General features: G+C 46.4%; 1 protein-coding gene across 1 annotated transcript in view; it reads left to right on the plus strand.

Moving 5' to 3' along the window:
* The first annotated feature begins 4,585 nt into the window (after positions 1-4,585).
* Positions 4,586-27,413, plus strand: part of CASR (calcium sensing receptor) — a 129,930-nt gene continuing 107,102 nt past the window's right edge. The window contains exon 1 of the mRNA XM_029579015.1: positions 4,586-4,760. The gene's annotated coding sequence lies outside the window, so the exon portion shown is untranslated. The remainder of the gene's footprint in view (positions 4,761-27,413) is intronic.

Below are 27,413 nucleotides of genomic sequence, written 5' to 3' on the forward strand. Positions count from 1 at the left end.
CATCCTCTCCGAGTTTTCAAGAAAGACTCTGGACCCTCAGCCTCTTTCTGCTGAAGAGGACATTACGTACCAAGTAGATGATATTTTGGATGTACGCAAACGTGGAAAGCATTGGGAATACCTAATATCCTGGGAAGGATATGGGCCGGAAGAAAATAGCTGGGAAACTGCTAATAACATCCTTGACATGGATCTTATTCAACAATTTTATCTAACTCATCCAAGAAAGCCGAAACCCCCTGGGAGGGGCCCTAAGAAGGGGGTACTGTTGCGCCCGGTCGCAGACGGCTGTGACCTTCGCTGCTCACCTCTCTTTTCCCTGCACCAGCGATTCTCAGAGCCATGGCAGCCTCAGCCAGCAAACACCGCCTTCCCTGGCATCCCTGGGACAGCGTGGGTGATCCCATCCACCAACTTGAATCGGGGATTACCTAGGGCACACACGCGCACCAGGCCCTCTCTTATTCATGTCATGGCGGGAACCTCGGGGGCATCCCCTCCGTATGATGTCACCCGCCAAGTGTATTTATACCATCCAGCCTATGCTTCCTACGAGTTAGTGTTATTAGAGCTCTGTTGTTAAAGCTGAGAGATAGCAATCTGTTATTAACAGAGTTGCTGGAGATAACAATCCGTTATTATTTAGAATAGTTGTGGGTGGATCCTTGGACCAGTGGCAGGTGACCATGCCCACGGGGGAGATCCCGAGAGGGACTACTGGTCAGGCTTAGTGTAGGAGACAGACACACACTAGTTCTTTTATTAGACAATATATTAAACCACCAGAGGTGGCAGTAGTGAGCTGGAAGCGCCCGGCTGGGCTGTAGTCCCTCAGGTACTGGAACAGCGATCCCAAGGTGGCTGAGCTGTAGAGAAACTAAGAAAGTGAGTAGGCAAGACATGCAGAGTTCAGGAACAAGTCCTTGATGGTAACACTCACACAATAATCTCTTGAGGCAGCCCAGGAGTTGGTATGCATTAGGCCCTCGAGGAGCTAGTACCTGGTCCCAGGGAAAGCTCTGAGAGATAGATGGAAACTCACTAATGTTGTAAGCAGCGATGACTTCTTAGCAGAAGTGGTATTCAGGAGCTGGTCCGGGACGTGGGCCCTCGAGGAGCGAGTACCGGTTCCGGACTGCAACCTGGAAAGAAAAAGAGAGAGCGAGGCCCCCGAGGAGCGGGTACCTCTAGTGAAGTCCAAGGAGGCAGAGTAGCTAGGTTTGCGGAGAGCGAATCCCATCCGCAACGATACCCGGAGGTAGCAAATCCCCTTGCTAACTCGTCTTGTTAGCGAAGACTGAGACATTAAATATCTGGAGCTGATGCTGTCATCTCAGGGGGACGCCCCTGAGGTTCGCGCCAATGCTGGTACATCAGTCGGGCCGCGCACGCATGCGCGCGCGCCCTTAGGCATCTGGTGAACATGGCGGCTTGCAGCATCGAGCCGGTCCGGGAACGCCGGAGGAGGACAGCCTGGAGACGCCGCAGCAGCTAGCCTTCCATCAACCCCAGAGGGATTCGCCAATGAAGTAAGGTGGGAGGAGCAGAGACGTCGGACAGCGACGGACACAACAGTTAGCAAGGACTTCCTCCCTGCTTATTCCACTCCATTTGGAGACGCTTTGCTTCACTACTCTGAACTGGTTCCTGAACTCCTAGACTTAAAACGCCTTAGGTACCCGCTCCTCGGGGGCCTTGTTACATTCTGGCTATCTGCTCCTTGGAGGGCCTTCCTGCCCGGAGAATCCAGTTATTCTTGTTCAGGATCCTGCCTGTTCAGCCTTGTGAGTGCTATTCTCGCTTCCACCATCTTGCTGACGGAACCGCCAGTGTACCCCGTGCCTTGGGCCACTACCGTGTTCATCCCAGTTACCTTTCAACACTACGGAGTGAGTACCATCATCTACTTTGCTCTGCTGACCTCCTGCACCTCTCTGAACTACTACTCGCTGATCCTCGGCATACCCCGCGCTGCGGGCCACTACCGGATCTACCCTGAGAGGTGTCATCAAGAGAGGAGTTTCCTGGCGTACCCTGCTCTGCGGGCCACTACCAGGGATATCATCATTGAGCAGCCTTACTACTCTGGACAGTGTTTTCTCTCCATGCTGTGGGTTCTACCCACTTTTCCAGTAAAATAAAGTCCCTCACATCTGTGTCCATCTCAGCTGAGGCCACGCCTATCGTAGTGAGACCCCACAGGGTTCCTCCCTGTGGGTGGAGTCAGCTCTCACTACGATCCAGGGCCCACAACCATACCAGATTATAACAATTGGCCACTGTTGGAGACAGGATACTGGGCTTGCTGGACCTTTGGTCTGACCCAGTGTGGCATATTTTATGTTCTTAACCTCAGAAAGATAAAACAAGTTGTATTGACTCAACTATTACATTCTAAATCCACTCAACTTATCTCTAGTGGTCCCCATCCCTCTCTAATGGAGTCTCTAGATTCCCAGTTTGGTTACAATACAGATTTTTACCCTCAAAAGTTCTCTGCAAGAATAAAAAGTTAAGAGGCAGTGATTTAACTATAAAAATATCACTGTCGCACCAAGGGTCTCTCAGCACATGAAAGTCTAGATTTTCCAGAGTTAGTCAGCTAGACCAAACCTTTAGAGAATATACCCCCCTGTAGTGGATAAAAAGTAGGTATTTTGAGGTTAGGGGTGAAAACTATTTATTAGATTTTCCCAAAGGGGCACATAGTACTTCCCATGTAAATCACTACGCAGAAACAGCTGATATAAGGATGCAGGGTAATTTGCACCCATGTAACTTTTAGGAAAATGTTCAAACAGAAACTACTCAGGTAGTTTCTACTGAATCCCCCTAAAAATTACATGGGTACAAAGAACTGACATATCACTGCTACAAGGCTACTCAAAGAGCCTTGCCAGCCAATTTCATGATTTCCCCATCATGCTGTAGCATGCTCTTCCACAGTTGAAGATGCTCTCAGTCTTAAGACTTTTAATATGGCCATTATGAAGATATTTTTTGAGAGACATGGGTCATAATTTTCCCAGGGCATTGTATGCTTACTAAATAGAAGTCAAACATGACATGACTCAAGGTTGACTTGTTGCAGCTGCTTGCCAGGTCTGTGGTCCAGATGATCTGCTTTATGATTAGCTGTCTTGTTTTGCAGTTCAGTTGTGAATAATTTATTTTTTTTACAACCCTGTTCCTTTTTTTTTTTTTTTTACTGCAACCCAACTGTTTACTCTTCAGTCTGGACCTTTTCATTTGAATTGTCTGGATCTGATTTCCTGTTTGGTGACATCAACAGCAGACCACAAGCCACACTGGGTTCTGACCAGTATTGTGTTCATGATATCAATGACCAAGAGTGACCTTTTCTCCCTGCAACCCCCCCCCCCCCCCCCCCCCCCCCCCCCCCCCCCCCGGTTTGCCTTCTGCCCTTGTGATGGGCAACCGATTTCTTATCGGGGCTCTTCCCAGCTCTGCTCGGCTGGGAAACGACCTCTTAAATGAAATTTAACAAACGGCTCCCAGGAAACACCCTCCTCCAGCACAGCTGGTCCTCCCCCTACAACTCTACACTATCACCACCTTTAATCATTCCGAGAGCCTCTTACCAACTCAAGGCTGGAAGAGCTACGCGCAGATATACCTCGACATTTAAGTTCTAGTTCCATTGCTTTTTATTATTAAGGATGTGGGGTTTTACTTGAGACACAATGAGAACCCTAGAGAGCGGCATTTCGGGGTTGTATGTTTTAAAGTTTCAGATTGGGTAATCCTGCCTAAAATCAAACCAGTAGCTCATGAATCTGCCACTTACCCTCAATGCAAATGTTAGCTTTTTTCTTTTCGCCTACAGCGATTACATCCATATCAGTGTTCTAAATCTAATATTGCAGGCATGCATGTCGATATATTGTGTCTAATAAGGAAAGGAAGGGTATATGGCAAACAACTTTCAGAGGCTGTCTTCAGAGAATTCACAGCATAGAGGAACTAATAGGTATCTAAAAGAATCTTTTTAACAAAGGTTTATGATGCAGGTCTGTCCCACAGTTTTCTCTCTGTTATGTTTAAAATAATTACATGCAGCATTCCCACATATGTCAAAAGGATGGGAATCAAATCATTCCTTTTCTTGAGAAACGTATTATAAAAACATACTAAAGATCGTATACGAATTATAGAGTGGAACATTTCCTTCTTTGTAGAAAGGGGATCCTGTACCGCATACAACTCAGAATTCTTACTGAAAAAGAGAAGGAACGAGAAAACAGGCGTCAAAGAAAGCCCTATCACTTCAAAGATCCGGGGAAGGAGCTGACTCAGACAGAGAAAAGGGAAGGAGGGTGGAAGAAAAACTCACCCATCCATCCGTCCGTCCTGCTGTCAGGAAAGAAGGAAGGTCCCTGCATTCCTTAGCTGCATCTCTGCACCTGTCTGCGTTTTGCTCCTGCAAACCCAGGAAGGATTAGAGATGGGAGAGTCAGCGGGCGAGAATGAGAGAGAGAGAGAGAGAGGAATGGTAAGAGGAAGGGAAGGGAGGGAGGTATAGAGGGGGAAAGGGGGGGGGGAGCGGAAGGCTGGAAGCAGAAGTTAATCTTTCATCTCAGATCTTGCTTTCGGTGCCTCTCTTCGCCCTCCCCACCTGCTGCTCCTGGTGCCGGACCTTCAGCCTCCCTTGGGAGAAGAGAAGCACTAGGGAGAAAGAAGCCAAGCCCTGGCACAGAGTCATCCCGAGGCACTGGAGCAGCAAGCACAGAACCCCGCAGGTGAGTGAGGGCTTCCGCCCCTCCCCGGAGCTCCGCTGAGCCAACGGTGGCTGTAGACAGGTGAGGGCTGTGGGCAGGATGGATGGGGAACGAAAGGGGCAAAGAAGGCGATAAATGAAAGAATAATGAAGTACAGGACGAGGGAGAGGATAAGAACCGAAAAGGGGAGGAGGTGGGGAAGGCAACAGGCAGAAAAATGGGGAGAAGCAGAGAAATGGGATAAAGAGGCAGCCAGGGGGAAGGTGGTGTGTGTGGGGGGGGGGGGGGGAGCTTTATTCGGATGCTTTGGGAACAGATGAAGACCATTAGCAAGCTTTGGAAAAGAGGGACCTCTGACTGCGAGGAGGCTCCGTGCTTTTCCTGGGGAAGCGAGGGATCTCTTCGGAAGCAATGAATCAAAAACGGTGCGTGGCTCTGAAGTAAGGGCTTTGAGCAGTTTGAATAGCGAGGGAGAAGAAGGTATGTGGTGGGTGCAGGATTTAAAAAAGAAAAAAAAAAACAGATTCAAGTAGGGGCAAACTAGTATCTGCTGCAACAGTAAGGGAAGTGCCAGCTAGGGGACTGCAGTGAAAAGCGGAATGGGAAAAGCTAAAGAGCAGAGCTGGGGATTTGGGCTCCTGCTGTACAGATTAGGAAAATCTTGCCTCCGTCCTCAACTGACTGTGAAGTGTCACTGTATCACCTGGATTTCTAGGGGGGGGGGGCACTTTCCAGGTTGGTTCAGGTGACAGTATTGCAATTTGACTTACTTTAAAGCTCGGTGTTCACAACTCGGGCAAACCCAACGTGCTAGAAAGTTGTCCCCATCAAACTAGGACAAATAAATATTACTACTGGAAATTAAGAATGCATGAAAGGGAGGGACCGGATTGTGAACTGAAAGAGGGAATCTAGCCTGAAAATGTATTAACCCGAGCCAACAGCATTAAGAGAAATGAATGGAACACTTATCGGGTCTTGGTCCCTTTATTGAACTAGCCCAAAAATTATTCAAAGATGAAGACCACACCGATCCCTTCTGACAACTCCTGGTGCCATTAGAAATTGAATATTTCCCCTGAGAAATAATTCAAATAGCTCAAAAAAGAAAATCTACTTTTAATTCTATGGAACCTGCAATTTTAGCACCTATAACATAAAATACTGAAAGCTGTAGTCTTTAATTCCATCATTTTGCCTATACGGCTGTAATAAATGCTGTGAAGATATCAACAAAAAAAGTTGCAGTACTTCCCAATGCCCATTTTTATGTCAATATCTGGAATGCTGGTTAGGAAATTGCACTTTTCTTTTCCACTCTGCATTTTGCTGGTTCGTAGAATGACATCGTCTGTCCACAACGGGCCAACATCATTGCAGCTGCGGATGTAAAGGCTGAAGCTTTTATGTCATATTAACATTAAATAATGGACCTCTGATCATTCTGCGTGGTACGATTGAAGCATTTGAGGTTAAATTTGGATTTGGGCTACAGCCCACACAGATCATGAAACATCCCAGCTTGGTTAAGCGAGAGAGAAAGTAGATCGCCCTGTTAACATGTTACATCTACCGTCTGCTCTGATTTTCACCCAAGGAAAAACAAATTATAGAGTCCTAGTTCTTGAAAGATAAACTTTATAAAATCTGGTGCTATTTTGCTTAACACTATTAAGGACATTTTGACTATCAAAATAATTTGTATCTGTTCTTACATGAAGATGGTGTTTTTATAATCTACCATGGAGTGGATGGCATTCACTTTAATATGATTATTATTCATTTAAATTAAATAATTACTATTATGGTTCATTTAATGTGCATGATGCAACACCTGGAGCCTTTGCTATAGTAACTTTGCCATTGTGAACAGTGCAAACATTAACAAGATACATCATATAGTGAAACCAGTCGGTGAAACAGGTGTTGCATTGCATACTAAACAAAGTATTCTGCATACTAGAGTATTCCTTGGACTCGTACATAGAAATTACTGTTCGGTATATTATGTAATCACTATAATGCCTGTGCTCAATCAAACAATGTTTAAGGGGCTGGAATATGTTGGGAACACAAGCGAAGGTTGCTCTTTCCAGAAATGTCTGCTTACTAGGTGAAAATGTGATATTTTTCTATTTTACAGTGTGTTTTCTAATGCACTGCATAGTGTATATTGGGATGCAATGGAACTTTGAAGCTTTAGCACAAAATGGACAAGCCCAGAGGCACATCGCGTCTGTACAGTGCAAGGTACAACTGTACCAACAGACGTTAAAGCAACTAGAAACGTGCACAATCTCGCATTCCTTTCAGCAATCCAAAAATCTCCTGTTTTGGTAGACATTTCAGACAGTATTTTGTATACTGCATTGGGCTTTATTCAGTATACAGGTCCATTTAAAATAAAAAAGACACGGAAGGTATAATCTATCAGTTTGTGGCGAAAGGAATAATGACAGTGCCGGCAGCTTAGAATGTATCACAGGTTTTAATACTGGCCCTCACTGCCCCTATATTCTTCAAGTCACTTATTAACCTCAGGAGAGTAGAATACTTTACCTAGGCTATTAAAGTCTTGACAAAAGTTAGCATCTTAATTAGCGATAGTGTTAATGGGGGAAGGGAAGAGTGGAAATTGTTTTATTTAGTGAGCACTGTTTATCCTGTTTTTGAAGCTAGGGATTTTCTCAGCTAGGTTGATTTTTTTTTCTTTGTAAAGCATTGCACCGGAATCAGTCTACCAGTGTTGTGCTTCAGGGCTGGAGTGACAGCCTCACAAAAAGATAGCCACCTTCTTAAACCACATCATTTGGGTCCAAAGAAGTCAATAATGCCAACCCATTAAGTATAAAAAATACTCCATTATAAAGCATTAAAAGTTGTATAAATCCTAGTCATTAGTACTTGAGCAGAAAGGCAGAGGTAATATATATATATAGACAATGATACCAGAAAAATTGTATATAAAAGTTGTTTCTATTTGAATTTTGTGACATCTGAAAAAGGGACCTGGATGTTCTTGAAAGTTCACCTAACAAGAGCCACAGACAGGCCTAGTCTTTAGGATATTCATAATGAATATGCCTGAAATACTGTATATTTGTATACAGTGGAAGTAGTGCATGCAATTCTTGCTCATGTATATTCATTGTCTATCTCCTGAACTGTTTGTGGTTCTTGAAGACCAGATTTGGCCACCCATGTGCTACAATGTCTTTGGCTAGTCCTTTAAAACAGGGGTTCACAAATCAGGCTCTTGAGGACCACAATCCAATCAGGTTTTCAGGATATCTACATTGGATATGCAGGAGATCTATTTGCATGCACTGTATGGAGATATACCTCCTATAAGCAAAGTATGCAACTATTTGGCGTGGCAGCACTAGAAGGGTAGGGCCGCCTATCTTGAGCTGTTCCTGTCTGTGCCCCAGCTGGCACTGGTACTTAGTATCTCAGAAGAGAAATTGCCTCACAGTCCCATGTGCATCCCATCCCCTCTTCCTGTATACTTCCTGTTTGGGAGGCACAGAGAGAGTATGGCAGGGGACTGTGGGCATGTGCTGGCTCATGGGTTACCATGTAATAAGATGCAAGTAAAAACTGAACTTCAGTGCACATTTTCCTTACTCGGGCCCTAAAAAAAGACAGAAATAGTTAACTCCTGATGCAGTAAGAGAATGGTATGTCAATGCATTTGGAATTTAAAAAAAAAAAAAAAGTACGCTAACACAAAAAAATGTGCTCAGAAAGACTTGCTTAGCATGGATTTATATGCATAAAAGATGATTTGTGAACAAAGCAGGTTCTCTGTGCACAAAACATGATTTATATTTTTGCATTTGCTTTTTGTTTATTTGTATTGTAGGCTTGAAGCATTATATGCTATACATTGCCTTCGATGGTCAATTATTTCAACTGGGAAAGCAGTTTAGAAATAATTTTAAATAAAATTGTGCACAAATTGTGTTTTATGTGCATAAATCTCTAGTAGAAGACCCCCATACCATGAACTCCAGGTTCAGCCCTGTACACTAACACTAGTCCCAGAAAGTTTACTTCACCTCTGACCCGGAGTTAAATTTCCAGCATTAAAAATGCACCTCTCTGCACTGGAGTGTTATAGCTAATGCCTTGATTAGCATGAGACTTGCCTGGAGGCACGTTAAGTCCGGCACACATGTTTTTTTGTCTACTAAACTCCTCCTTAAATCAGGAGTAAAGTCGTGTGCAGAAAAAACGTGCATACAGCAGAGCATGCCTTATTACATGGGTCTGAGTGAGGCTAGCAAGAAGAGGGCTGGCTGGTAAAGTGCCATGACTTCAAGAAGCTGATGTCAAGGGGGCAGGAGGGGTTATATAATGGAGCGGCAAATTTTTATCTGCCTAGTGCATCAGAAAACCTTGAACCTTGGAAACCCCATGAAATGCATAACACTATCCACAGGTCTTCTTTCTCAAAGAAGGATTGCATAAAAGATTTTGGTTTAGGGCACAGAAAATGTACTCATAACAGTTTATTCAATTTAAACAACATTTTAATATAGCTTACCAAAACTGGGACAGTTTTATAGACTTCCTAGGGGCTTAGAGATCATTTCCCACTGATCTCTAACCAGTACAACTGATGCTGGCTCTGTAAGGAAGGTGGACCCTTGGGGGTCCTTACTTATGTCTTTTTATTGTGTTTGTTTTGTCATCAATTTTAATTTTATGTTTGTTTTACTGTAAGTAGCTTAGGCCTATTTTATGTTACACGATTAATACATTTTAATAAATACAAATACAAAATACAAGGTGGTGGATTGGATTAAAAACTGCTTAGTCATAGTCAGAGGGTAATATTTATTTATTTAGACATTTTATATACTGCCATTCCATGTATAGATCACAACAGTTTACAAAGTGACATTCATAATTATAACTCAACAAACAAAGAAAGATTGGTTACAGAGAGGTATTCATATTCAAACATTGGTATCTATCAGTCAAAAAAGCAAACAGAATGTTAGGAATTATTAAGAAGGGAATGGTTAACAAAACGGAAAATGTTATAATGCCTCTGTATCGCTCCATGGTGAGACCACACCTTGAATATTGTGTACAGTTCTGGTCACCGCATCTCAAAAAATATATAGTTGTGATGGAGAAGGTACAGAGAAGGGCAACCAAAATGATAAAGGGGATGGAACAGCTCCCCTAGGAGGAAAGGCTTAAGAGGTTAGGGCTGTTCAGCTTGGAGAAGAGACGGCTGAGAGGGGATATGGTAGAGGTTTTTAAAATCATGAGAGGTCTTGAATGAGTAGATGTGAATTGGTTATTTACGCTTTCGAATAATAGAAGGACTAGGGGGGCACTCCATGAAGTTAGCAAGTAGCACATTTAAGACTAATCGAAGAAAATTCTTTTTCACTCAATGCACAATCAAGATCTAGAATTTGTTGCCAGAGGATGTGGTTAGTGTACTTAGTGTAGCTGGGTTTAAAAAAGGTTTTGGTAAGTTCTTGTAGGAGAAGTCCATTAACTGCTATTAATTAAGTTGACTTAGAGAATGGCCTCTGCTATTACTGGCATCAGTAGCATGGGATCTTCTTAGTGTTTGGGTACTTGTCAGGTTCTTGTGGCCTGGTTTGGCCTCTTTTGGAAACAGGATGCTAGGCTTGATGGACACTTGGTCTGACCCAGCATGGCAATTTCTTATGTTCCTATGTTCTTACATAATGCAAAGGAGCACCGATAATTTAAATGAAATGATAGTTTTCACGTCTTAGTCAGTGAATCATCCACCCTCCCACTAGGGTTAAGGGGAACAGACACTTTACGATTGATTGACCTCTGCCTGCCATTAATCACTGCCAGATCCCGACTCCGCCGCTATTCTTTCCACTCTAGACCCTGGCCTGCAACTCTATCTGTTATAATCTGGTATGTTTGTAGACCCTGGATCGGGGTGAGAGCTGACTCCACCCACAGGGAGGAGTCCTGTGGGAACTCACCACGATAGGCGTGGCCTCAGATGAGATGGACACCACAGCAAAGAGACTTTATTGTACTGGAATGTAGAAAAACCCACCAAGTGGGAAGAGAGAGACACAGTCCAGAGGAATGGGTAGCTCAATGATGATATCCCCGGTAGTGGTCCGCGGAGCGGGGTACGCCGGGGAATCCCTCCTTTGATGGACTTCTCTGTATTGATCCGGTAGTGGCCCACAGCGCAGGGTATGCCGAGAATCACAGGAGAATGTTGAGAATAGAGAATAGAAGCATCTGCTTCCCACACTCTTCAGCATCCCGGAACGGCTATGGCAAGGCATTCCGCCATGATTCACCTGAGGGCCTCCTAGGGTGCACGCGTGCGCGCGCTACCCATGTCTTTAGTCCAATGTTGGCGCGAACCTCAGGGTCGTCCCCCTCGAATGATGTCACAACATCCGGGTATTTAGGCTGCCCATTTACTGACTGACTTTGAGTTAGCAAGGATTGGATTCATCCGGTCTAAGCTGCTCTGCCGCTTCTCGCTGCTGCTGGAAGCTCTCTCTACCCTCTGGGGTTCTACTAACTTGGGTACCCGCTCCTCGGGGGCCCTATGCTTCTTTCCAGGTGCCTATCCAGTATCCAGGTACTTGCTCCTCGAGGGCCTGAGTTGTCTACCTTGGTGCCTGCTACCAATACTTCTACCTGCTGGGAACTCCACCATTACAGCTACAAGAGTGTGAGTAATCTAACATCTACCAGTCTGTCTCACCTACAGCTCCTCATTGGTAACCTGCATCAGAGCTCCCTATACCACCATTGTGGGATGGGTCTCCTCAGCCGAGAACCCAAGACTGCTGCTGCAGGAATCTACTCACTACTGCCACTTCTGGTGAACTCTACAAGCTGTACAATAAAAACTCTCTCTGTGTTTGTGCATCTGAGTCTAGCCTGGTACTGCAGTTCCCCACGGGGCTCCTCCCTGTGGGAGTGGCCATCACTGCAGCACTTAAGAATCCACCAAACACCTCAAAACCATAACAAGCAGATGGTACTCACTCTGAAGTGTGCAAGGAAAGTTGCTGAGGCGAACACGGTAGTGGCCTGAGGCATGGGGTACACCGGAGGTTCTGTCAGCTGAAAGTAGCGAAGTCACAAGGCTGAACCAGACAAAATCCAGAGTGGATGAAGAGAGACTCCAGGCAGGAAGTCCCTCCGAGGAGCAGATAGCCAGAACTTGACAAAGCTCCCGAGGAGTGGGTACCTAAAGCATTCGAGTCTCTGCGTCAGGAACGAGTTCAGTGTAGCGAAGTAAAGCATTTTTGAAGGAGTGGAATTCAGCAGGAAGGAAGTCCTTGCTAACTCATAGGTAGCTCAGACCGGCTGGCTCAAATACATGCAGGCAGATGACATCATGCGGAGGGGACGCCCCCAAGGTTCCCGCCATGACGTGTATAAGATGAGGCCTGGCGCGCATGCATGTGCCTTAGGTTATCCCCAATTCAAGATGGCAGACGGGATTGCCCACGCCGTCCCAGGAACGCTGAGGAGAGCAGCATGCAGAGGCAGAGGTCGCCAATTGTCCGAAAATTACTGATGCAGGAAAAAAGGAGGTGAGCAACAGAGGTCGCAGCCGTCTGTGACTGACAGGTGCAACAGTACCCCCCTTCTTAGGGCCACTCCCAGGGGGTTTCGACTTCCTTGGATGAGTTAGATGAAATTGATGAATCAAATCTTTGTCGAGGATATTTTTAGCAGGCTCCCAGGTATTTTCTTCTGGCTCATATCCTTCCCAGGATATGAGGTACTCCCAGTGCTGCCCATATTTACGAATATCGAGAATGTCCTCCACTTGGTATGTAATGTCCTCTTCGGCATCAAGAGGTTGAGGATTCTGAGTCTTGGTAGAAAACTCGGAGAGGATGAGCGGCTTCAAGAGAGATATGTGGAAGACATTATGTATTTTCATGGAAGTGGGTAACTGCAGGCTGTAAGTTATTGGTCCCAGACGACGTAATATGGAGAAAGGCCCAATATAGCGTGGAGCGAATCGAACAAATGGCAGTTTGAGACGGAGGTACTTGGTGCTGAGCCATACTTTGTCTCCTGGTTGAAACTGAGGTGCTGCTCTGTGATGAGCATTGTAACATTTCTTGGCCCGTTGACCTGCTTTTTGAAGGAGGCCCTTGGTCTGGTTCCATAGTCGGTGGAGTTCTTCAGCCGAAGCCTGGGCTGCAGGTGATGAAACCAACAGAGGTATTGGCAAAGGAGGTAATGGCTGACGACCATACACAATTTGGAAAGGTGTAGATCCAGTAGCAGCTGAGGAATGCGAATTCAAGGCGGACTCTGCCCAGGGAAGTAATTCTGCCCAGTCGCTTTGAAGGGAGTGGACATAGGAGCGAAGGAACTGCTTAAGTGTGTGATTTGTTCTTTCGGTTTGACCATTTGACTGAGGAGGTATGCTGACGTTAGGTCTAAAGAAATATCAAATTTCTTACATAGGGCCCTCCAGAATTTAGCCATGAACTGTACGCCTCTATCTGATTGGATATGTTTCGGCATGCCGTGCAGGCGAAATATATGTTGTATAAACAGCTTGGCTAATTCTGGGGCAGATAGCAATCCCAGTAAGGCCACGAAGTGCGCCATTTTTGAGAAGTGGTCTACAGTGACCCATATGGTGTTGTTTCCTCTTGAGATGGGCAGATCAACGACAAAATCTGTCGCGATGTGCGTCCAAGGTTCCTCTGGCACTGGTAAAGGCTGGAGGAGACCCCAAGGGCGACCGGCCTGAGGCTTCTGTCTTGCGCAAGTGGTGCAAGATTCCACGTACGTGCATACGTTCTCCTTCATTGAAGGCCACCAATAATACCGCTGTAATGTGGATAGCGTACAGAATTTCCCAGGGTGACCGGCTAAGCAGGAATCATGAGCCCATTTCAGAAGTTTCTTTCTCAGCTTTGGGGCACTACTATCTTCCCAGCTAGAACGGAATGAGTAGCAGCCAGGATCACCTTCTCAGGGCTGATGATATGGCGAGGTTCGTCAGGAACATCCTTTGAAGTGAAAGAGCACGAGAGGGCATCTGCTTAGACATTCTTGTCAGCAGGACGGTACTTGAGCAGGAAGTCAAACCGGTTAAAAAACAAATACCATCGGGCTTGTTGATGATTCAGTCGCTGCGCATGACACAGATATTCCAAATTTTAGTGGTCCGATATACAGTTATCTGATGTTGTGCCCCCTCAAGCCAAGGGCGCCACTCTTCAAATGCTATCTTAATAGCCAACAGCTCTTTATCTCCTATACCATAATTCCTCTCGACTGGAGTAAAACGCTGGGGGAAAAAAAGAGCAAGGGTGCAGTGTCTGTGTATCACTGTTCTGGCTGAGCATGGCTCCTACTCAGACATCGGAGGCATCAACCTCGACAATAAACAGCTGTCGAGAGTCCGGGTGGCGAAGGCAAGGTTTTTTGAGGAAAACTTCTTTGAGGGTCTGAAAGGCAGCAACTGCTTCAGGCGACCACTGTGAAGGGTTGGCTCCTTTCTTAGTCATGGTAGTGAGTGGTGCCATCAAGGTGGAGTATTGTGGGATGAATCTGCGATAATAGTTGGTGAAGCCGAGGAAGCGGCGGAGTGCTTTGAGGCCAGTGGGTTGAGGCCAGTCCTGTATGCTTTTGTTTTTTTTGTGGATCCATCTGGAACCCTCTGCTGGATACTACATAACCCAAAAAGGGAACAGACTCTTGAAGGAAGGCACATTTTTCAAGCTTAGCGTAGAGACGATTATCCCGTAGTCTCTGCAGAACTCTGGTGACATCCACTTGATAGCTTTGCTGATCTTGGGAAAAAATTAGTATGTCGTCTAAATACACAACCATGCATTGGTACAGCATATCTCGCAGAATCTCATTCATCATATTTTGGAATATGGCCGGAGCATTACACAGGCCAAAGGGCATGACCATATAGTCGAAATGGCCATCTCGGGTATTGAAGGCCATTTTCCATCGTCCCCTTGACAAATGCAGACCAGATTATATGCCCCTTTTTGGTCAAGTTTTGTAAAAATCTTGGCACCCTGGAGTCTGCTTGAATAACTCTGAAATCAGAGGTAGGGGATAGCGGTCCTTGATGGTGATTTCGTTAAGACCTCTGTAGTCTTAACAGCGCGGGGATCCATCCTTCTTGCTGACAAAAAATAATCCTGCGCCAGCAGGTGATTTGGAAGGTCGGATGAATCCTTTTTGCAAGTTTTCTTGGATATAGGCTGACATGACCTCAGTCTCTGATAGAGAAAGTGGGTTTACCCTTCCTCTAGGGGGCTCCAAGCCTGGTTTTAGATTAATAGCAGAGTCGAAAGACCGGTGTGGTGATAATGCATCAGCTGCTTTCTTTGAAAACACGTCGTGAAAGGATGTGTATTGTGGCGGCAAACCTGGGAGACATGCAGCATATAGGTGTTTTAATCTTCAGGCACTTGTCGTGACAAGCTGTACCGCATTGCGAAAGTTCCATGGTGCTCCAGTCAAACTGGTGTGTGTGATCTTGCAACCAAGGGAGGCCAAGTACTATAGGATGAATGGCCTTGTCAAGAACGAAAAATGAGATGGTCTCAGTATGAAGGGCACCAGTGCGCAGGCAAATTGGTTGTTTGGTCTGGGATGCCTCTCCTGGTAATGGTTCGCTGTGTATAGAAGAGAGAAACAGCAGAGTGGTGTCGGAATGATAGGAATCCGTAGATGTTCTACCAGCCTTTTGAGTATAAAATTGCCACCAGCTCCAGAATCGACAATCGCAAGAGACTGGAATTCAAGGGTTCTGGAGATGATCAAGACTGGAAGTGTCAGTGGAGGAGATGGTGTCAGACAAGCATACTCATTGCAACTTTCCTCCCCCTGACTCCTCTGATCCTCTAACTTATATGACATTCTTTATGTAAATGGCTTTTTATTGATAATTTGTAAATTGTTCAGTATGACCTATGCTCTAGTTGCTTTCTCCCTTTGTATATTTTGTATATTTTGTTAACTTGTTTACTGTTGATCAATTTTATGCACTTCTTCTATTGTTTCATTGTAAAGCTCGTTTTGCTACTTTTTGTTTGATGTGAACCGATGAGATGTTCCCAACGTTCATCGGTATATAAAAGCTTCTAAATAAATAAATAAATAAATAGTAAGACCTAGGAAGAGTCCTCCAGCGGATCCTAGGTCTGCATGTTTCCCAGACATATGGGGCATGATTGAACTGCATGGCCTGGTTGACCGCAGTACATATAGAGACCCATTCTCTTACGGTAGTGCCACTCCTTGGCAGTTAGATGGCTGTGGTCTAATTGCATGGGTTCATCTTCTTCAGGGATCGGTGTAGGCTGGGTCTGTGCTACAGGTGTGGCTCATGGACACATACTCACTGAGAGGTGTCTTTTAGGGCTCTTAATCTCTTGTGATCGTTCCCATAGGCGACGATCAATTCTTCCAGCAAGGTCAATAAGTGAGTCCAAGGTGTCAGGTAATTCATGTGCTGCCAATTCATCCTTGATACGGGAGTTAAAACCTTTTAGGAAAATCACACGTAAACACGCTAGATCCCAGTGAAGCTCTGAAGATAGGGTCTTAAATTCAATCACATAGTCTGGGAGTGGCTTGGCTCCTTGTTGGAGATGTAACAGAGTGGATCCGGTGACTGTCTTCCGTGCAGGGTCGTCAAAAACTGACTTAAAGAGAGCAAGAATACCTGGCAAGTCGCTAAGGTTGTAATGAAAAGTGTATACAGTACTGATTGAGGAAGCCTCTACATAACAGGGAATCTCCTGAGAAGCGAGTATGGGCTGGTAGTGGTACTGCAGTTTGTCCTGAAACCACAAATGATGAGGCATCTTTGTCAGACGTAGTGCTCAGTCGTGAATTCAACTGATTACATGCATTAGCCAAAGTCTCTAAAGTCCTCTGTTGTTCAGCAATAAGTTGGGCCAGGCCAGGGATGGCCTGAAGGGCTGAGACCTGAGCTGGGTTCATGGAGTTAGCAATCTGTTATAATCTGGTATGTTTGTAGACTCTGGATTGGGGTGAGAGCTGACTCCACCCACAGGGGGGAGCCCTGTGGGACTCACCACGATAGGCGTGGCCTCAGCTGAGACAGACACTACAGCAAAGAGACTTTATTGTACTGGAATGTAGAAAAATCCACCAAATGGGAAGAGAGAGACACAGTCCAGAGGAATGGGTAGCTCAATGATAATATCCCTGGTAGTGGTCCACGGAGCGGGGTATGCCGGGGAATCCCTCCTTCGATGGAACTTCTCTGTATTGATCCGATAGTGGCCTGCAGCGCGGGGTTCGCCGAGAATCACAGGAGAATGTTGAGAGTAGAGCAGGAGGTCAGCAGAGCTGAATAGCAGATGGTACTCACTCTGAAGTATGCAAGGAAGGTTGCTGAGGTGAACACGGTAGTGGCCCGAGGCACAGGGTACACCGGAGGTTCCGTCAGTTGAAAGTAGCGAAGTCACAAGGCTGAACCAGACAAAGCCCAGTGTGGATGAAGAGAGACTCCAGTCAGGAAGGCCCTCTGAGGAGCGGATAGCCAGAACGTGACAAGGATCCTGAGGAGCGGGTATCTGAAGCATTCGAGTCTCTGGGTCAGGAACGAGTTCAGCGTAGCGAAGTAAAGCGTCTCTGAAGGAGTGGAATTCAGCAGGAAGGAAGTCCTTCCTAACTCGTAGGTAGCTCAGACCGGCTGGCTCAAATGCACGCAGGCAGATAACGTCATGCAGAGGAGACGCCCCCGAGGTTCCCACCATGACGTGTATAAGATGAGGCCTGGCACGTGTGCGCGTGCCTTAGTTAATCCCCAATTCAAGATGGCGGATGGGATTGCCCACACCATCCCAGGAACGCTGAGGAGAGTGGCATGCAGAGGCAGAGGTCGCCAATTGTCCGAGAATTACTGGTGCAGGAAAAAAGGAGGTGAGCAACAGAGGTTGCAGCCATCTGCGACCGACGGGTACAACACTATCATTTCAACTGATCTTCACCTCTCAGCAGAGGCCTGCTCCTAAGTCCTGCCAGCCCTGGCACCCAAAGGCTCAACCTAAGGGGAATGAGGGCTGGTACTGGTGAAGCTCCAGTTAGGCCTATGCCTCAGCCAACTCCGCCAACAGATGGTGGGGACCTGCAGAGCTCCTCCCTGCATGTTGCACCAACTCCTCCTTGGTCCAAGGATCCACATCCGCAACACAAAGTCCAGTCTTTAGGCATAAGGAGTTTTGTGAGGAAAAAAGCATTGCTAAGGAACCTTATAAGTCTCAGGATATTGCTACCAGTAGAACCAGGATCTGTGCATTATGGTCTAAAAGTGGGATACAATTGGCTATAGCTTTCAAGTGTGGCTGATAACATGCAGCCTCTGGCATAGAGATTTAGTTTCTGTTGTCTGGTATCTGATTGCATTCTATAAGAGTAGGGAGAGGTAACTCAATGCTGTCATGTACAGCTTTTATCATGCAACTATTCACCTTCCTCCCAGTGGTTATTGTCCCTGCACGTGTTCAGTGTAGGGCAAATTATCTTCCTGTATGTTAAACAAGTCAAAGAACTCTGACCTAGCCATTGATCTATTATTCTGATCATCCATTATTGCATACATCTTTACTGATACCTTAACAAGGCATTTTTTAGCAGGATCTGCCATTATGTCCTTTTCCAAAAACTTCAGTGCATTTGGGATTGGGAATAACTTCTGGCAATGCTGTCTGTTCTTCATCTCCCTTCCTGCAGTGCTTTGAGATAGGGATAGAAGCTTTAAGGGAGTTGATTTTTGCAGTATCTGAGTGCAGGGTAGTAATATATTTATCATTGTCAGATTCTATGCATTCACTGGCTGCTTTACAGTAGGTGGAGTTCACTCAGATGAAGGAATGGCGATTAGTGAAGTGACCCAGGGATCAGTTTTGGGGCCAGTTCTGTTCAATAGCTTTGTCAGCAATATTACAGAGGGATTAGAAGGAAATTTGACTCTTTGGTGAATGATACTAAGATTTGCAACAGAGTGAACAGTAAAAACAATGAAAAGTGATCAAAGAAAAGTGGAAGAGCGGTCAAGTGATTGGCAGGTAAGATCCAGTGCAAAATCATGCATATGGGGTGTAAATATACAAGGGAATAATACCTGATGGGGAATGAGGTACTGTTGTATACAGACAAAAAGAGAAACCTTTAGGGAATAGTGTCTGATGATTTCAAGGTAGCAAAATACAGTCATAAGGTGGTGGCTAGAACTAGAAGGATGCTAGAGTGCATAAGGAGAGGAATAAATTAATAGGAAAAATGTTGGATTCGTGGACCCTTGGGCCGATCGGAACCAGAGGAGGAGTTGCTGTAGATGGTGGCAGCAGTGGTCCCGACTGGGAGGCGGCAAAGACGGGCTCAGAACTGGCCGGAGGAGGAACTCTGGAAGCCCTATGCGACCAAGGGCTTTGGCGAGGAGGGTGGAGACTACGGAGCTGGTCCTGTAGTGGGAAGATCTTCGCCCTGGAAGCCGATCCTCCCCCAAGAGGAGCTCGTAGGAGTTCGGCCGCTGGGACTTAGGAGATTCACCCTGGAAGCCGGAGTCCCCCCAGGAGGAGCCTGTAGGAACCCGGCCGCTGGGACTTAGGAGGGCCCGCGGGGGCCGAGTCGGATGAAGTCCAAGATTTGAGTGCCGAAGAGTTGTCGCTCGCCAGTCCAGAGTCAGGGGCCAATGGACCACCGTAAGCCAGTCCGAGGTCAGGAGCTGAAGAGTCAACATAAGCCGGTCCGGGGGCAGAAGCCAGAGGGTCACCGCAAGCCAGTCCGGGGTCAGAAGCCAGAGAATCACCACAAGCCAGTCCGGGGTCAGAAGCCAGAGAATCACCGCAAGCCAGTCCGGGGTCAGAAGCCAAGTAGAAGACACAGGATACAGGAGCGCAGCAACTGGAGACAGGAAGACCTGGAACCTCGTTGCAAGGCACTGGAGAAGAGCAACTGCAGGGCTTAAGTAGCCCTGCAGCGTCTGACGTCACCGGAGGCAGTCTTCTGGGTTTTCCGCGCTGGCCCCTTTAAATTGGAGGCAGAGACGCGCGCGCGTCTAGGGGGCGGGACCAGCCACCGAAGAACGCCGGCTGCTCCGGCAGAGCAGAAACGAGGCGGCAGAGGACGCTGCAGGCCCGGGCGAAGCCACCTGACGTCGGGGCCGTGGCGGCGGATGTCCCCGGAGGCCTGGGGAACGCGGACCGACGCCGGAGCCGCAATCGGGTAGGCGGCGATCCCGGGGCCGACCCGGGATCGCAACAAAAAAAGAGGTGATATTGCCTCTGTGCAGAGTGTTTGCAAAATCTCACCTAGAATATTGTGTCCAATTCTGGAGGTCATATCTCTGGGAGGATATAGAAAAGGCTAGAGGCAGTCCAAAGAAAGGCTACCAAAACTGTGCAGGGTTTACATCTAAAGCCATATAAATAAGACTGACGAACGTAAATTGGTATTACCTAAAGAACAGGAGAGACAGGGGGAATTATGCAGGACTGTTTGTTGTCAGTCTAAAGGTTGGTTATTTACTCTTTCAAATAATACTTGTTAGGATTTATAAGTATGTGAACACTTAGACCGAAGCGAGAGGTGGAACCGCCCAGGGGAGGTGCCCCACTGAGCCTCACCGTCAGGAGGCGGAGTCTCGGCTGCGGGATGGGATACAGCAGCGGGTAGAATGAGAGAGAGGGTGACCCCTGGAGGTGGGCCACGGAGCGGCAGCACAGCTGCTGATGTCAGACTCAGCTCAGGAACTGGAGTTGGTAATTAGCTGCAGCACACCCAAGAAACGGGGGTGTTGGTAGAAGTACAGTCACTAAAGTACCCTGGGTCCATAGAGATGGTAAAGTAGAGGGTCCCTCGGAGGAAGGTCACAGTAGCGGTCCACAGAGCGGGGTACACCGGTGAGGGTTCCTCGTCAGATGTCATGGTAATGGTCCGCAGAGCGGGGTACACCGGAGAGAGTTCCCACATAGAAATACAACAGGAATCCGCAGCGTAGTACTCACAGCGACTGAAGGCAACAGCAGATCCGGAGAAGCCTCGGACAGAGAGGCAGGCAGGAATCCATGTGAAGGCCCTCCGAGGAGCGGATAGCCAAGAGACGTGATAGGGCCCCTAGGAGCGGGTACCTGATAGTCTCCAACATGGAAGTAGAAACCAGAACAGCATTGGAGAGAGAGTAGATAGTTGCAGCAAGTGAACTCATTGCCAAGTCGCTGTCTGGGCTGGTGAGCTTAAGTATCCAGATTGAATGACATCATCTAGTGGGGACGCCCCCGAGGTTCCCGCCATGACGTAGTTAAAGCAGGTTGGGGAGCGCGCGTGCCTAGGGAACCCTGTGGGTAAGATGGCAGTTGGCGGCGTCCATGCCACTCGAGTAGGCCCGAGGACGGAGGGTAGAAGGCTGGTGGTAACTGGCAGAGGCCGCGAGTTCTCCCAATGGAGCCAAGGCAGCAAACAAAGAGGTGAGCAACAGCGGTTGCAGCTGCCTGCGGCCGTGGACCATAACAATACTAAAACAAGGGAATACTCCATGAAACTAACAGCAGATTCAAAACAAACCGTAGAAAGTATTTTTTCACTCAGCACACAATCAAGTTGTGAAATCTGTTGCCAGAAGATATAATCAAGGTGACCAGCATAGCAGGGCTTACAATAGATTTGGACAAGTTCCTGGAGGAAAAGTCCATAACACATTATTATCCAGGTAGACTATCCCTGGGAGCGAGTAACTGGAATTAGCCTTACTTTACGGGATCTGCTAAGTACTTGCGACCCAGATTAGCCACTGCAGGAGATGGGATGCTGGGCTCGATGGACCTTGGTCTGACTCAGCATGGCAACTCTTATGTTTTTATGAGCAATTGAAGAGTGGGGAATCCTCCTCCAACATCTCAGCTGGCTGGGGTCTCCCTCCGATGAGGCATGGGCCAGCAGGCTCCCCTGCAATGATGTAGCCATCCAGGAGTTACCATGGGAGCTTACTTTTGTCACTGTAATGTCAGCAGTGGTATGGCATGCTGGTGCACCCCCTGGACTGGTGTCTCAAGTGGATTCCCATTGTTGACCCCTATCAAAGGCCCTGGGGATATGAAAAAAGACATTCAAATATCTCATAAGGTATCAATGCACAAGATGAAAAATGTTTTCAGAGGAAAGAATGATCTAGAACAAGAAGACACAGAATGAGGAGCTACAGAGGTAGAATAAGGAATAAGAATAGAAAATATTTCTTCACAGAATGGATGGTGAATGTATGGAATGACTTCCAAGGAAAGCAGCAGAGACTAAAATGGTAATGGAAGTCAAGAAAGTCTAAGATAAGCCTAAGATAAGGGGAGGAAGAATAGCTTAGAGCAATGGACTATGACCCAGGAGACCAGGGTTCAAGTCCTGCTGTCACTCCTTGTGACCTTGGGCAAGTCACTTTACCCTCCATTGCCTCAGGTACAAACTTAGGGGCAGATTTTTAAAAAGTACGCTGGATTTTATAAGATACGCGCATAGCCGCGCGTATCTTATAAAATCCAGGGTCGGCGCGCGCAAGGGGGTGCACATTTGTGCAACCTGCGCGTGCCGAGCCCAGCGCGAGCTGCATGTTCCCTCCGAGGCTGCTCCGATTTCGGAGCGGCCTCGGAGGGAACTTTTCTTCGCCCTCCCCCCACCTTCCCCTCCCTAACCCACCCCCCCGGCCCTATCTAAACCCCCCCCTTACCTTTGTCGGCAAAGTTACGCCTGCTTAAAGCAGGCGTAACTTTGCGCGCGTCGCCAGCAGCCCTGCTCCGTCCTCCGGTCCCGGGGGCTGGTCCGGAGGCCTCGACCACGCCCCCGGGCCGGCGCCACGCCCCCGGGTCCGTCCCCGAAACGCTGCGTCGTTTCAGGGACGCCCCCGGACACGCCCCCTCCCACCCCTTTTCGAAAGCCCCGGGACTTATGCGCGTCCTGGGGCTTTACGCGCGCCGGCGCGCAAGGGCCCTGCGCGCGTAAATCTGGAAGGATTTACGCGCGCGGCACTTTTAAAATCCGCCCCTTAGATTGTAAGCCCTCTGGGGATAGAGAAATACCTATAGTACCTGAATGTAAACCAGTGTGATATCTTGATTGAGATCAAATGTCAGTATATAAAAATAATAATAATAATCCCTAGTTATAAAATCATGAGGACCCAGAAAAAAAAGGTCAGCAAATCCAAAAAATATGTGAGCGGAAAGCCAGAGATCAACTGGTATGTATGGCCAGGCACTAGACTTGAAAGGGTACAGTAGATGGACCTTATCTACTATCATATTCTCTATTTCTATGTGGAGGGGCAGCAGTGGTCCTCGATGTGTTTTCAGCAAAGAGTTATAAGAAAAGAGCTCAGAAGGCAAAGAAGAAGAATGCCAGAATTATTAAACATACATTAGGGAACTGGTCATTTTCCAATAGTGCAGGAACTGAATCTTCTCCAAATGTGATCTGAGAGCAGCTATTAAAAGGAGACCTACCCTCTGCCCAGGCTCTGTAATTTTGTGGTAATAGAAATATGGTTTTGCAATCAGACTAAAAAGATTTTCCATTTGGAAGCTATTGTCTAACGCTTCAATGTGCAATCCAGCTAATGAGGCAAGGGTTATTTTGTTTAACGATGATGTCATTGAAGCAATACACTATGTCTCACTAGGAGTTAGCAGACAAAATATACCACACTCAGTGTAATAAATTAATACATGACAATTGCTTGCAGAAAAACACAATTAAGGATAAAATGTTGCCCTGTAATACAAAAGGATTTCCCATTCATCCAGCATTTCCAGAATTGTCTATACAATGCTTCATAATGCATATGCCTGGTAGCTGAAGTTAAACTTAAGCACAGAGGTACTATGGCTTGGGAAGGGAGGCTTACCCAAGGGCCTTCAAGTGAAGAGGAATAATCAGGTTTTGCCCTTCTGGTAAGATGCCAATTTATAATAACATAAGAATTGCCATACTGGGTCAGACCAAGGGTCCATCGAGCCCAGTATCCTGTTTCCAATAGAGGCCAATCCAGGTCACAAGTACCTGGCAGGATACCAAGGGATAAATAGATACCATGCTGCTTATCCCAGGGTTAAGTAGCGGCTTTTCCCCAAGTCTATCTGGTTAATAATAGTTTATGGACTTTTCCTCCAAGAAATTGTTCAAAACTTTTTTTAAACCCAGTTATGCTAATGCCTTAACCACATCCCCCAAGAATGAATTCCAGAACTTAATTGTGCATTGAGTGAAAAATAATTTTCTCCAATTTGTTTTAAGCCATACTTTATCTGTTATTGTAATTTGTTTGTTTTAATTTTATGAATGTTTACTCTGTAAGCCACTCAGAGCAGTAAATGTTGAATAGCATATACATATTTTAAATACATAAATGTGCCACTTACTAGCTTCATGAAATGCCCCTTAGCTTTTGGATTCTTTGAAAAAGTAAATATGCAATTCACATTTACTCGTTCTATTTCACTCATAATTTTATAGACCTCTATCATATCCCCCCTCAGCCGTCTCTTCTCCAAGCTGAACAGCCCTAACCTCTATAGCCTTTCCTCATAGGGGAGCCATTCCATCCCCTTTATTATTTTGGTCGCCTTTCTCTGTACCTTTTTCAGTTCAGCTATATCATTTTTGAGATATGGCAACCAGAATTATACACAGTTAAGTTCAAAACTGACATCAGCTCATAAAGGGGATCATTTACTAAGGCTTTTCTCTCATTCTGTGTCTAGGGGAAAAATGCTTAATAAATCAAGTCCAAAGTATTGAATAGTTGTGGGCCAGATTATCTGCGGCAGCTGTTGACTTTTTATGTTCCAGGAAGGCAGTTATGCTGCTCTCAAGAGGAGCTGTTAAATATTAATTTACAAATAAGATGACTTAGGGTATTTTCACTTGTGGCTTCTGCCATGTGGAATGTCCTTTCAAGAAAATTTTGCCGCCAACGGGACTATATCTACTTCTAGAAAGTAATTCAGAATTGGTTGTATAAGATGGCCTTTCAGTAGACATAAAGACTGGTTATCTAAGGATAACCAGCTGTGGAGAGTCAGGGCACAGATTCACTAATTATAGTGAGGTGGCTGATTGTGGTTTTCAGGGCATTTAATTTTTTGAGGGAGAGGTGTGTGAGGAGGGATTTTAAAATGATATGTCATACTTACCGGAGTTAAATTTTTATAGCTGTTGAAATTATTATGCATTGGATATTATTTGATGTTTTTCATGGCTGCATTTATGGGTAGATTTCATAACATGCACGCGCGGTTCCCAGCGCGTGCATATGGATGCTCCGATTTTATAACATGCGCGCTGGCACGCGCATGTTATAAAATCGCGCTGGCGCGGACAGTTTAAGACAGCCTCAACACCAGGCGTCGCATGTGGGAAGCCAGATACCATCAAGGGGCACCCTGCAGCGCTTCTCACCCCACAGTCATGGGAGGGGAAGTGAAGGAAATAGCTTGATCTTCACCTGGAACTGGAAAGAAGCAGCGATGTAAGTGCTGCGATCATTACACGCCCCCCCATGACATCACTAACATCGGACAGTTAAGACAGCCTCAACACCAGGCGTCGCGCGCCAAAGGGGCGCACCGAAGGGGCTCTCCCCTTTGTGCACCCCTTTGTGCAAACCTTTGTATATATGTAAAAATTTATTTTTATGTTTCCTTTGTTAACTAAGCTGTTTCATTGTATTCGACTAAGGAATTTTTTCCTGCTTTTTCTGTTTCACTGTAAACCGGCATGATTTGCATTTAATGCAAGAATGTCGGTATATAAAAGTTTAAAAAAAAAAAATTAGTAAATTTTTTTTCATTACAGGACCACTATGTGGTGTTTTGATTATTTTTTTGTTCAATTAAATTTGTTTAAGGGCTGTAAATGTTGCAACCGTCGCTGCCCGACGGCTTCACTCCGCCTACCTTTCTTTTTCTGCGACGCCTCCTGCTCCCTGTGGATGTCTGGCTGCCGCGGCATCTGCCTGCCGTTCTCTCTGGCGTCCCCGGACTGGCTTGGGCGCTGCCTCCTGCCATGCTCCTCAGGTACCTTAGGGCGTGCACGCCGCGCGGCCCTCATTCTTATTTCCTCTATGGTGCAAACCTCAGGGGCATCCCCCTGTGATGACGTCACACTGCCTGGATATTTAAGTCTACTGTTTATTGCTAGCCGTTGAGTTAGCAAGAGATTTCCTACGGATGGGATTCGCTCTCCGTACCCAGCTACTCTGCCTTCAACTTCTATTGGACTCGTTTCTGCTAATGGGGTACCCGCTCCTTGGGGGCCTCTCTGCTTCTTTCAGGTCGCTATCAGGAACCGGTACTCACTCCTCGAGGGCCCATGTTCCCTGACTCACTGCCTGTGTCCATCTCCTCTTCTGCTTGGAAGAATTCGCTACAGACACCATCTGTGAGTACTACTACCATCTACTCCTCAGAGCTGTTTCCCTGGAACCAGGTACTCACTCCTCGAGGGCCTGCCTCTGTTCCAGCGCCAGTGCCATCTCCTACGTGGAACTGCTGCGTGAGTACTTGCCAATGAGTCTCTGCGCCCAGGGATCTGGTACTCGCTCCTCGAGGGCCAGCTCTCCCTATCTCGGGATATGTTTAATTTCCTTTTCTATTGAAAAAAGCAAGTTTGCTTACCGTAACGGTGTGTTTCCGTAGAAAGCAGGATGAATTAGCCATGCTGTCAAGGGAACTGTCCATCAGGGCCCGGGAGGCGGAGCTTCCTAAGCAGAGGTTAGAGTTTTTTGTCCTCTGTGGCTGCGCGTGTGTTCCCACGCAGGAAAGTAACATTCTCCTCAGTCTGTAATTAAGCTTAGGCGTAGGGAGGGAGGGTGAGCATGGCTAATTCATCCTGCTATCTACGGAAACACCTTTTACGGTAAGCAAACTTGCTTTGTCCCGTTGATAGCAGGGCTGAATTAGCCATGCTGTCATGGGAGTCCCAAGCTCCTGATCACACCATTTGATATGTGTCTTGTCGTGTGATCATATAGTAGTGGTAGTCGACCTCCCATTTTATTGTTTAAGTATTACTTTTTTTTTTATGATGAAAGAGACTGTAGTACAGCCCATCCTATCTTTGCATTGTCGTTGCTTGTTGATCTAGGCAATAATGCGATGTGAATGTGTGAAGAGATGACCACGAAGCCGCTTTGCAGATGTCTACGGGTTGAACATGCCGGAGGTGAGCTATGGATGTTGCCATAGCTCTAACTTGGTGAGCATTCAGAAAAGATGCCAGGGGTAGATTTTTCTTGTTATAGCAAAATTGGATACATTGTGCTATCCAGCTGGAAATGGTATGTTTAGTTACCGGAAGTCCTGGTGCATTAGGATTGAATGAGACAAAAAGTTGAGAGGAACCGGAATCAGAGTGCGTTCGGTCTTTGTAGTATGCTAACGCACGTTTGCAGTCTAGCGTGTGGAGCATCCACTCTCTGTCGTTTGAATGAGGCTTGGGAAAGAACGTTGGTAATTCTATCGTTTGATTCACATGGAATTGCAATACCACCTTTGGAAGAAAGCTTGGGTGAGTTCGAAGAACTGCTTTATGGTGGTAAAATTGCAGATATGGAGCGTAGTGAACTAATGCTTGTAACTCACTGACTCGTTGTGCAGATGTGACTGCCAC

Source organism: Rhinatrema bivittatum, chromosome 15 (genome assembly GCF_901001135.1).
Source record: "Rhinatrema bivittatum chromosome 15, aRhiBiv1.1, whole genome shotgun sequence".
NCBI lineage: Eukaryota > Metazoa > Chordata > Amphibia > Gymnophiona > Rhinatrematidae > Rhinatrema > Rhinatrema bivittatum.